Raw genomic sequence first — 12,938 nt, forward strand, 5'->3', positions numbered from 1 at the left:
TCCCCTGTACCCCCCGCCCCACCTCCTAGCCCGGATCCCCTGTACCCCCTCACCCCACCTCATAGCCCGTGCACTGCCCCAGCCCACCTCATAGCCCATATCCCCCTACACCCTGCCTGTATCCCTCTGTACCCCCCACCTCACCTCATAGCTCATGTCCTCTCCACCCTGTCATATCCCCCTGCACCCCGAGTCCTGCCTGGATCCCTACCACCCCACCTAATAGCCTGTAACCCCCCTCACCCCATCTCATAGCCCATATCCCCCCACCTGCACCCCTTCTCCCCACCCGGACCCCCTGCATCCCCACACCCCACCACACTGCCCCTAACCTCCACAGCCCTCCCACTGCACAGCCTGGACACCTTCTATCCCCCCACCTCGCTGCACAGTCCCTTTCCCCCCACAGGCCCCACCCCACTGCACAGCCTGCACCCCCACCCCACCTGTACCCCCTGCACCCCCATGCCCTACTGCCCATACCCCCTGCACTCCTAGCCCACCCGTGTCCCCTGCACCCCCTACCCCACCCGCACCCCACACTACTCATATCCTGCGCACTGCCCGTAACCCCTACACCTCCCACCCCTGCACCTCCTGCACCCCCCTAACCCACTCCCTCTGCCCCTCGCACTCCCTAACCTACTGCCTGTACTCCCTGCATCCCCCCATCTCACTGCACTGTCCATTTCCCCCTGCAGCCTCCACCCCACCTGTACCCCATCACACCTGTACCCCCTGCACCCCAACCCACTGCACACACCATACCCACTGCACCCAGACCCCACCTGTAACCCCTGCACCCCCATTCCCTACTGCCTGTACTCCCTGCATCCCTACCCACATGTACCCCCTGTATCCCCATACTCTACTGCCTGTACCCTTCACACCCCTACCCACCTGTACCCCCTGCACCCCTACCCCACCTGTGCCCCCACCCATACCCTCTGCACCCCCTACCCCACACACCACTGCCCCAGCCACTGCACAGCCCGCCACCCCTGCACCTCCTGCACCCCCCTAACCCACTCCCTCTGCCCCTCGCACTCCCTAACCTACTGCCTGTACTCCCTGCATCCCCCTTCCCACTGCATCACCTGTACCCCCTGCACGGCCCCCAACCCCACCCCTCCGCCTGGACCCCCTGCCCACACCCCAGCTCCCTGCACCCTTTTCCCTATAACCCTCCACCTTCAGCGCCCATAACCCTGCACCCCTGTAGCCTTGAACCTGCCCCCACTGTGCCCCCCAACCCTGCACCTTCCCCCCCGTATCCGCCACCTGGAACGCCTTCCTCCCTCCTCCATAGCCCTTCCCCTCCCTGCCATCTCCCCACCTGCTGTCCCCCCCCCGCCCCCTGGCTCACTCCAACCTCCCCTGGGGTTTGCCCTGAGCCATGGGGAAGGTTTAAGGCTGTGGGGAGTGCACAGCAGTCCCTGGGCAGCCCTAGGGCCCTGGTGTGAGACCCCCTGGCCCAGAGACAGGTGCTGCTTCTCATCCCTTGGCTTGGCAGCAGGGTCAGCTGCCACTGGGAGCCTCCCTGAGCCAGGGGCAGGCGGCTGGGTTGGGGGCCTGGGGGCTTCTGCACTGCCCGATAGGGCTGGTGGCAGAAGCAAGGGTAGCAAAGAGCCCAGCAAGGAGAGCTCCAGGGGTGGGGGTGCACTTGGGCAGAGGCCCAGGTCCTCAAGGGTATTTAGGTGCCTAACTGGCATGGAAATCCATGGGCGTTAGGTGCCTAAATCCCTCAGAGGATCGGGGCCAGAGAAGTAAGGCGAGGAGGGCAGATCCATGGGGCAGAAGAGACGGTCTTTGCTCTGCAGCATCCTTCACCCTGGCCTGGGTTCTTCTTGGCTGCAAAACTGGCCAGGGGGCAGGAGCCCTGGGTTCTAGGCCTGGCTCTGCCTCTGCCTCTGGGTGACCTTGCTAGCCAGGCAAGCCACAGGAGGGGCAAGGGCTGCACAGGGGACAAGGAACTACCCCGGCCGGAATTAACCCCGCCCCTTTCCACTGATGAGGAGGGCTCAGATCCTAACCCCAAGCAGCAGCCCCTCCCAAGAGGGCTCCTTCCTCAGATAGGATGGGGCCCTGTCTGTAATTAGGGAAATTTGCACCCACGTAGCTTCCTTGCTGTTGAAACACTGGTACACACCCCTCAGGCAGACCCAGGGGTCCGTAAAACCAGGCTGGTATACTGCAGCGCAGCCCGATACGCAGCCCAGACCTGCAGCAAGGCACAAGCCGCAGGGCGGTACAAGGCTCCCCAGCTATGGAACGCAAAGGTGCTGGGACTAGGGGTGCTGCTGCACCCCCCGGCTTGAAGGGGTTTCCCTCGCATACAGGGTTTACAGTTTGGTTCAATGGCTCTCGGCACCCCCACTGCACACATTGTTCCAGCCCCCCTGGGGGACGCATCACGGGCCGACCAGCTGCGTCCCGGGGCTGGGAATTACGCTGAGCAGGGGCTCTATGCGGGCACCTGAGGCTAATACCTGTCCCTGCTGGCTCTCTTGCTGCGGGGGTAGGGATGAATTTCGTTTCATAGCCATGGTTTAATAAATGCCGAGTTAAAGTGAGGAAGTTTCTGGGGACGAACAGAGAGGGCTGATGCAGTGTTAAATGTTATATATACTAACACCTAGCTCCTTTCTAGCACAGTTCATCAGTCAATCTCAAAGTGCTCTACAGAAGAGGTCAGTACCATTATCTCTGTTTTATAGATGGGGAAACTGAGGCACAAGGAAGGGATGTTACTTGCTCAAAGTCACCTAGCAGAGCAGGGAATAGAAACCAGCCCAGCGCTCTATCCATTAGGAACACTGCCCCTCCGAGCAGCCGTTGCTCCTAAATACCTGTGCTGTCTCTGTTGGCAGTGGCTTTATCCTGAGGTAGCAGGCGTACCCAGCTTCTCATCAAGACGTCAGCCAGAGTTAAGGTGAGGGGCTTTTGGAAGGGTGATTTATTGCTGGTAGAATACAGTACGCTTTACACAGCAATAACTTGCCAAAAGAAATGCTCAGACACACAAACATGCCGGCCAGCTGCACCGAGTAGCTAGGGAAACGGACCGCAGCTGAAGGAAAATGGGCTCTCGATAGCACAGGGCTATGAAATGCATGTCCTGTGGGTGCCAGATTTCTCTCCCCAGGCCCACCGAGTGGTGGAATGCAGTGGGAATGCACAGGAGGTTGGTGGAGTGCACGGAGCAGTCCCAGAGCAGCTCCGGCCCTGTGCCATGGTGTTACGGGAGAGCACGGAGCAGTCCTGGAGCAGCGCCGGCCCCGTGCCATGATGTTACGGGAGAGCATGGAGCAGTCCCGGAGCAGCGCCGGCCCCGTGCCATGGTGTTACGGGAGAGCACGGAGCAGTCCCGGAGCAGCGCCGGCCCCGTGACATGGTGTTACTGGAGAGCACGGAGCAGCCCCGGAGCCATGCCGGCCCTGTGCCATGGTGTTACTGGAGAGCACGGAGCAGCCCCGGAGCTGTGCCGGCCCTGTGCCATGGTGTTACTGGAGAGCACAGAGCAGTCCCAGAGCAGCGCCGGCTCCGTGCCATGGTGTTACGGGAGAGCATGGAGCAGTCCTGGAGCAGCGCCGGCCCTGTGCCACGGTGTTACGGGAGAGCACGGAGCATGCTCCCTGTAGTGCTGGTCGCTGCACTGAGCCATGGGAGGAGTACAAGCCATGCTGCAAGCTCCCTGCTCCCCTGGCCAGCCTGGGCCAGCTGCAAATGCCAGTGTTGTCTCGAGAGCCATGGTAAGGGCATGGAGCAGCCCTCGCCTCACCAAGAGCCTGATCCAAAGGCCATGGAAGTAAGGTGGAGTCTTTCCACTGACTTGGCTGGGCTTTGGACCCGGCCACCCCAGAATTAGGCTACAGGGGTGGCGGGGAGGCGGGTGGGGATTGCTGCTATTATTAGATTGATATAAACAACGAAAAGGGCCTGAGTCCAGGCTCCAGAGGCCCTGCTGAAAATGATGGAAACAGAATGAGGTCGGCGATAGAATGCCCTTCCCTCGCCCCACACGGTTCGTCTAGCCCAGGCTACGTCGGCGGGTTGCCTGCTTTCATCCCCGTAGCATCCGAGCACTTTCCAGGCCTACATGAAGCAACCTGGCTCACGTCTGTCACATGTTGTCCTCTCCCCGAGGGGGAGAATTGTGTGTGCAGTGGAGTGTCAGGGCTGGGATTTGGTTTTTAATAGCCACACCTAGGCATGTTGCTCTGGGTGTACGTTAGAGGAGGCAGGTTGCTTTTGGAGGTGCGGGATGGTCCTTAGCTCTGGGGGTGTTCCTAGCGCCGTGTCAGCAGCCCCGAGAAGGCTCTGGCTCCTGCACAGATGAGCTTCACCCCAGTGGCTGAGAGTTGCACTGGGCCAGAGCAGGGGAGCGGTCGGCCTCGGTCTTCATCCGGAGCTTTCGGCTCGTGTCGCTATCCCATGGAGCGCCCTGAAGATAAGGACCACAGCCTTGAAATTGACTCTGTTCTGCGGGAAGCTGGCGCGGAGGACAGGTGGGATGGGCTCGCGGTGGCCTGTGGCTGGGGTGATGCGCTGCAGGGTTCTGGATAACTGGTGTTTCCTGCATGCAGACGGTTTCCTGCTCAGGTATACAACAGTGCTGGGAGCTAGCCAAGAAGTGACGACGGTGTGGATGACTGAGGTCAGGTCATCAGCTGGCAGGATGGGACGGAGTCTCCTCGCCAGCCGGAACGCAGAAAACGTTACATATGGAGCCATCTGTCTCTCACACCCAGCGACACCTGTAAGTCGATGTGTCTTGCAGCATGCTCTGAAGGTCAATAGACCAGGGTTATTTACACCTCACCCAGAACACTCTACTGGTACCCCCTCTTTTTCGGGTGACGGGGACGCCAGCTCACATGCCCCCGAAGATCATAACTGCAGAAGTGCGGCGGGGGGAAAGCGACGGGCTCTCAAGCAGCAAGAACCCGACTCACAGAGCACTTCAGAGCTCAAACCAACACCTCCCATTCAATTTGGGAACAGCCAGGCAGCCGGCGCAGGTCAGGAGCCCTGGTGCCAGGCTGCCGGTGAGAAGCATCGCTCAGTAGGCAGGTGGCTGCTTTCTGCCCTGGCTGGTGTTTCCAGGCTGACCTACGGCTCGAGAGCCCTGGAGGGCACATTGCAACAGTCCAGGCTGAGGGGACCGGGGCCTGGGTCACCATAGCCGGGTGAGCAGCACTGCCGGTATACTCCTGGGCCCTCAGAAAAGCCAACCCTGGCCAGGAGAAGGCAGCACGTAGCCCAGACAAGCTCACCAAGCAGCAAGCAGTGCACTGGGGGCAGGAGCGGTTTGCACCGCCGGCGGGATTGTGCCTGTGAGTAGAGATGGCGGCAAGGGGCTGTCTACCCGCTGCACTTGTGTCGTGACCCCACAGCTCAGCCCACGCTTTTAAGCTGCTCGTGGCTGGGTCCAGCCTTCTTGCCCGTTGCGGGAGGGGAAGCACACCATGCTGGATGGGATCCGGTGGCCCCGCCCATTTCCCAGATGGCCACGCCCCCTGCTGCACAGCGCAGGAGAGGTGGGTATTCTACTGTGCCCATTATGGCCAGCCATTTGGGGTGGCTGACGTATGGGTTCCGGGCAGCACCACACCCAGGCAGTGTGACTGGGCCCAGGGCTGCTCATGCACACGCTGCTCGGCACTGCACATTGCTCCCCCCGGACACAGAAGTCCCTGCCTCGGAGAGCTCCCCTTAGCCAATACAAGCCTGCTGTTAACACTGCACCCACAAAGCCATGGGGGCTCTGGACTCGCTGACAAAAGCTCCCCAGCTCAAAGCTGCATTGCTGGAGACTTCCATGGCCCTGGGATCTGGGCATCCCAGAGCCAACCCCAGGGGCTCCCTAGGCTGTGTTTCCTGGGACCAAGGCTCTGTGTTTCTGGACGTGTGCGTTTCTCTGCTCTCCCTCCGTGGAGCTCTCCACTCAGCTCTGCGCCGATCCCCAACATCTGGGCTCCCTAGCTTCTGTCTGTGCCACGCTCTGAACATGCAAAGGGCTCGGGGTGGCAGGAAGGAGCCACTCCGCAAGGATCTGTGCAAAGGGAACCGCAGGCGTCCCCTAAGAAAACCACGCCCGGCCTGGCTGGTGCTCCCATCTCCTCGCTGTGCCCAAGGCTGCTTCCCCTCCACCCCGTGGCCAGCGGGGGGTGATTTCCTGGCTGGCGAAGAGGTGCCCAAAGCTGCGAGGACTTTGGAACTTCCAGCACGGACTCCAGTGACTCACGGGGGGGAAAGAAAGAGCCAAGCCCTCCCCAAAGTCTTGTGACGATCCGAGCACTTTCCCATGACTAATCCCCCCGCTCGGCACCCCCTCCAGCGGAGCCGCGTTGGGCAGGCTGCCGGCGCTTTGCTCTGGCTAAGGCCTGTCGGCCCCGGGGAATTACTTTTCATAATCTGTGGAAACATCTCATAATTCACGTTAGACACGGGGATTACGAATATTCCGGCAATATTTGCACAACTGGCTCTCGGCACTCGCCCAGCCAAGCCTGAGGGGAGTGGGGGGACTCTCAGGTACGGGCTGGGGGATGCGAGGGGGGAGCAGCTGTCTTTCGTCTGTAACACATGGACTTTATTATTTTCTCATGTTCGCTCTGGAGCAGCCCCGGCTGGCGAGCTGCGCTCGCTGCTCGGCTGTTCCACGTGGAACCGTTCTCCGGGAGAGCGAAGGCCGGGGAAGTCAGGCCGCGATGCCAGCACGGCTCCCTGGGCTGGGAAACATGAGGAGGAGCTGGGATAGAGGCGTGCCAGGGCACGGAGAGCCACGCTGCGGGCTTGCGTCAGGCCTGAGCAACAGGGTGCAAAAGAGGCCAAGCATTACTGAGCCAGAAATCCGCTGGCTGTCAGTCTGTCTGTCCTATGCCAGCTCTAGCCACGGCACACAGGGCACACGCTGGCTGTCAGTCTGTCTGTCCTGTACCAGCCTTAGCCACGGCACACAGGGCACACGCTGGCTGTCAGTCTGTCTGTCCTGTACCAGCTCTAGCCACGGCACACAGGGCACACGCTGGCTGTCTGGCTGTCAGTCAGATGCGCATTACGGAAGTAGATTCTGGCCAAAGAGCGAGTGGGTTCTGCACCCCAGAGGTGGGACTTGGGGGGGCCCCAGATGCTGAGCAGAGCCTGTGGGCCAGAGGAGAGTCTGGACCGCAGAAGCACATCTCCTCCTCCACCCCAGACAGGAGGAAGGGATTTCCCCAGGCTGCCAGGAACCAGAGCCGATTTCTCATCCACATGCAGAAAGGAAAAACCGGGCCAGGCCTGGGGGATGGGGAGAGACAGCAGCGAGGAGCCCACCCCATGCAGCGACCTGGATCAAGAAAGGAACCACAGACAGACCCTGGGGCTTGGGCCCCAAGCACAGCCTGTGACCCCATCCTGGGTGGGTCGTGCCTACGCACCCCTGATAGACGCCAGCGGGGCCTGTCTTTTCCCTGCACCTTGGCAATGTTCTGTCTGGCGTGGGCCTGCAATCTGAGTCATCTGGCTCGCTCCTAGCCAGACTCTTGGGTAGCTGAGCTGGGGGGGATGGTTCCTTGGTGCTCTCGATAGTGGGCATCAAGCTACATAATCTGGGGGACTCTAAATCCCAACCAGTGAGGCTCCCTGCCTGGGCATGGGGGGCAATGGGGCTGGAGCAGAGCCTGTGTGTGCTCCCACGGGAGCCTGGCAGGGAGAGGGCACTGCACTGGGGCAGGGGGGAGGACCACACGGGAGAGGCAAGTTCTGGGAACTCCCGTTCTGGGAGGACACCAAGGCTCCTCTTCCTGCTAACCCCGCTCGGAGGTTTCCCAGCGGGAAGTGCCGATGCAGCACCAGCCACGCGCCGTGTGGGAGCACGGCCACTTTGTCCCTGTTTGGGTTGAAAAAGCCTCAGAACTTGAAGAGCACAGGAAGGTGAGAGCTGCCAGGCCGGGCCAGCCCAGCGGTCCTGCTAGCCCACTCCCCGGGCTCCGACAGTGGCTGGGGCCAGCATACTTCCATCTAGAACAGCATTCATTAGTGTCAAAGCCACGAAGCGCTCCAGGCCCGAAACACCTTTTGTCAGAAACTTCATTTCATGGGGCGTTTTGAAATGTCAACTCTTTGTTCTGAGTTGGCGCGAAGGGACGTCTCAGCGACTGGCATTTGCTCTGCATCTCTCCCCGCTCTCGTCCAAAGCCCTGGAGCTGGGATTTGCTGTGTGTCATGTAAACCCCCAGCTGCCCCGAGCCAACCTTTACTCACTCTCCCTGGGACTCCACAGGCCTCCGGGGAGCCCTGGAACAACAGGGATCTATAAAAGGTCCACTACATCAGCACAGGGCTTCCTCTTCCCCTGCACAGGGGGTGAACTGGTCCAGAACAGAGCCCCTGCGGGTGGATTCAATAAAACCTCAGCTTTAGAGAACATCTTTCATCCAAAGAGGCCCCAGGCAGTTAGCTACATCCAGGAACTGCTGCATCTGGCACTGATGTGCAGCCACCTCTGGGGTAGGACACAGCAGCTGTTTAACAGCTCACAGCAATGCTGGGATGTAGTCCCCCCACCGCGCTGTCTTCACTCAAATCCCTCCTTGGAAAGTCTGGCCCTGTGAATCTCCTGAAGGAAGGAGATTGTTACAGAACGTACACAGCAGCATAGCTTTGAGCCTAGCCCACCACCCCGGGCCCTGCCGTCGGAGCGGCTCTGGCTCCCTTGGGCCAGGGCTGCACCCTCCCAGGCTTGGTGTGGGGTGGAGCAGGCTGACGGCACTCAGAGAAAGAGAAGTGTTTGGCGATGCAGCAGGCCGTGGCAGAGCTGTGTCCGGCGGGGACACCAGGGTTACGGCCTGTGTTTTTGTGACGAGTGCTGTGGGATCTTTCCCAGCACACCACCTCCTAACACCCACCTGGGGTCAGTCCTGGCTGGGCGGAGAGCATCCCCGGATGATCCCTCCCACCGCTCTTTGCAGCGCAGCACCCCGTCGGGTCAGACTTGGCTGGATGCAGAGCACCCCCCAACGGAGTGGCTCACACCGCTCCCTGAATTTTCAGCAGCGGTCTCCCATCTGCCTGCTGGCCTGGTGGCTCCCGCTGAGCTAGCAAGGCCGGTGGGGATCAAAGCCTGCGGAGTCCCTGTGCCCAGCAAGGGGCATTCTCGCTGGAGGGGAGGGGCTCTTGTTTGGAGTCAGGATTAGCAGCATTAGAAAGGGAAGACTTAATGACACCAGTTGTGCTGTGGAATTGTGTTTGCCAGGGGATGGGCAGCGGCGGGTTCCCAGCATCCCCCCCCCCCAGGAGCCCTGCCACACAAGCAGAGCCAGGACACACAAATATTTGTGCCCAGACTTCACAGGACAGTGAGAAGGAATTTCATTCCTGCACCCACCTGCTCCTCCCACAGGACGGCATTAACCCTTCACGGCCAGCTCAACCAGGGGCAGGCTCAGCTTGAGGCCCACGAGCTCAAGAAGGAGCTCCGGCCTTGCTTGGGCTCACTGGAAGGGGGGACCCTGGAATTCCCCCCCTGCAAAGCTCCAGCCCTTAGTCTGGGGGGCAGGCAAGGGTGCTGGGTGCCCTCTGGCACAGGAATGGTGGCTGGGATGGTGGGGCTCATGGACGCCTCTTGAAGGGAGGGGGCAGGCTCCCGTTGGCGTTGGCTTTCCCTCCCCGTACGAATGTAGCTCCGGTTCTTGCTGTTTAGAAAGTGCCCAGTCGCCATGGAAAGATAAATTAGGCAATTAACCCCGAGACGCCCTTCCCTTGGCTCAGCCACTGTGAGCCCACGTCCAGACAGGTCCCGGTCCCCCCAACCCAGGGCCACCCCCGTCCAGGTAGCACCCTCTTGAGCACAGCTCTCCCTGCCCGTGATTGGTGCCAAGCTCTGGTTCAAAGCCCGGCTGAAATCATGGCCCAAGTTCCTAGGCCAGAGCCAGCCCCTGGGGAGCCGGGGTCCAGCGCTTGGATTTTAATGTGTTGCCCTCCTGCAGAGGTTACTGGGGGTGGGGTGGGGGGGTTAATTAGGAGAGACGGGCTGGCTGGGCTGGTCCCTGGGAGGGACAGCACTCTCCTGCCATCCATATTAGCCTCCTCCCGGGTCTCCCCCCCGCAGCGGTGTAACAGTCCCATTCATTAGAGGCTTGGAGTGCCCAGTCCATCAGGAGAGTGACAGGACCTCTCAGTAGGGCCCAAGGATGTGTGTGTGGGGGGGAGTCAGCATGGGCCCCACGGGGGGACTCCTAGTGATGCCTGAAATAGCAGCCCTTGCAGCTGGGGGATGGAGAGTGTCACAACTGCGCTCAGGGCATCCTGTCCTGTGGTCCCTGGGCCAGGCCGGCTCTGGGAGGCCCTGGAGAGCACTCCCCGGTGTGCCGCAGCCCTCTCCCACAGCCACTATTCAGAATTTCTGCGCTAGGCCCAGTGAAGAGGCAGGTTTCCTGTTTACCAAGATCATAAACAGCTAAGCCCTGGGGCGGCTCGTGTTTGACAGAACCGTGGTGGGACAGAGAGCCCTGGGGCGGCTCACAGTCTGGCAGAACCACGGTGGGACAGAGAGCTCTGCGGCGGCTCACGGTCTGACAGAACCATGGCGGGACAGAGAGCCCCGGGGCGGATCGTGTCTGACAGAACAGTGGCTGGACAGAGAGCCCTGGGGTGGCTCGTGGTCCGACAGACTGTGGCGGGACAGAGAGCCCCAGGGCAGCTCGCGGTCCCACAGAACCGTGGTGGGACAGAGAGCTCTGTGGCGGCTCGTGGTCTGACAGAACCGTGGCGGGACAGAGAGCCCCAGGGTGGCTCGTGGTCTGACAGACTGTGGCGGGACAGAGAGCCCCGGGGCGGCTCGTGGTCCAACAGAACTGTGGCTGGACAGAGAGCCCTGGGGTGGCTCGTGGTCCGACAGACTGTGGCGGGACAGAGAGCCCCGGGGCGGCTCGTGGTCCCACAGAACCGTGGTGGGACAGAGAGCTCTGTGGTGGCTCGTGGTCCGACAGAACCATGGCTGGACAGAGAGCCCCAGGGTGGCTCGTGGTCTGACAGACTGTGGTGGGACGGAGAGCCCCAGGGTGGCTCGTGGTCCGACAGACTGTGGCGAGACAGAGAGCCCTGGGGCGGCTCGTGGTCTGACAGACTGTGGCGGGACAGAGAGCCCTGTGGTGGCTCGTGGTCTGACAGAACCGTGGCGGGACAGAGAGCCCCAGGGTGGCTCGTGGTCTGACAGACTGTGGCGGGACAGAGAGCCCCGGGGCGGCTCGTGGTCCGACAGAACCGTGGCTGGACAGAGAGCCCTGGGGTGGCTCGTGGTCCGACAGACTGTGGCGGGACAGAGAGCCCTGGGGCGGCTCGTGGTCCCACAGAACCGTGGTGGGACAGAGAGCTCTGTGGTGGCTCGTGGTCCGACAGAACCATGGCTGGACAGAAAGCCCCAGGGTGGCTCGTGGTCTGACAGACTGTGGTGGGACGGAGAGCCCCAGGGTGGCTCGTGGTCCAACAAACTGTGGCGGGACAGAGAGCCCTGGGGCGGCTCGTGGTCTGACAGACTGTGGCGGGACAGAGAGCCCTGTGGTGGCTCGTGGTCCGACAGAACCGTGGCTGGACAGAGAGCCCCAGGGTGGCTCGTGGTCTGACAGACTGTGGCGGGACAGAGAGCCCCGGGGCGGCTTGTGGTCCGACAGAACCGTGGCTGGACAGAGAGCCCCAGGGTGGCTCGTGGTCCGACAGACTGTGGCGGGACAGAGAGCCCCAGGGTGGCTCGTGGTCCCACAGAACCGTGGCGGGACAGAGAACATCCCGATGCCCCCCAAACACCCCCTAGTCCAGACCTCAGGGGCTGGGAACCTACTGAGACTGGTGCCTCGGATGAAGGATGCCCTTCCCGCAGAGCAGTGAGCAGGCGTTTGCTGTGTCGCTCTCCAGCTTTCTCGAATGGGCCGGGGTGTCCAGCTGCTCCAGTTTGGTTTCATCTGGAGCTGAACTGAGCTCTCCCTCCAGGGCCCAGCTGGGTCAATGTGGGGCTGGGGGAGTGCGCTACTGCCTAGCCCCACTCCCTGGGGCAGGGGCTAGGGTGCAAGTCCCCCATTGGGGCCAGGATTGCCCCATGTGCTTTATTCCTTCCTATTCTTTACTCCTGTGCCGTGCTGTTCCCCAGCCCTGGCTAACGGAGGCACGTGGAACCCAGCAGTGGCCAGTTCCCTGGGCTCCCAACGACCCGTGTCTGCTCTGGGGACAGACCTGGGTGCTGCGGGGGCAGTCCAATGTACTATGGGCCCTGTGGAGCCCACCCAGCGTTTCCCCCACTCGCTAGCAGCCTGGGCACCTCAGCCGCCATGTTGCATGGGCCTAGCCTGCCCCGCACAGAGCGGGCCGCACAGTGGTCAAACCCCCGAGTACCAGGTCTCACTCCAGGGAAGTTGAGTCCCCCTCGGGCGGCAGGTCCTCTCCCTGTAGGGAGGTTGCTTTCAACCCGCCCCCCACATCCCGGCCTGCCGGCATTTCTGTGGGATGCCGGGAGAGGAGGTTGGGTGCAGGTGGCGGGAGAAAGGGTTGGAGCTGGGTCCCCAGGGAAGCGTGTGAGAAGGGGGCAGGGGGCAGCTGGCAGGGGGTGTGCTGAGGGAGGGGATTGGAGCTCCAGGCCCCTGGTCCTGAAAGAAGGGGGAGCGGGGCAGCTGGCGGGGGGGTGTGCTGGGGAAGTTTGGGAGGGGATTGGAGCTGGGTCCTCAGGGAGCCTGAGAGGCGTAGGGCCGTGAATGAGGTGCTGGTGGCTGTGTTTATCCTCCAAACGAATGTTTATTATTAATTTGCAAATGTAAAATTGGCGTGAGGAGGGGGTGGCAGCTCGTCAGGGCGAGAGCTCGCAGGGGCAATGAGGTGCTGATGGGCTCCATGGCTGTGACCTGAGACAGGGGCCCAGCTGAGCTCCCCCACCTGGCCGGGTTCCCTCGGGACGATGGACCCCC

Source organism: Lepidochelys kempii, chromosome 9 (assembly GCF_965140285.1).
Source record: "Lepidochelys kempii isolate rLepKem1 chromosome 9, rLepKem1.hap1, whole genome shotgun sequence".
NCBI lineage: Eukaryota > Metazoa > Chordata > Testudines > Cheloniidae > Lepidochelys > Lepidochelys kempii.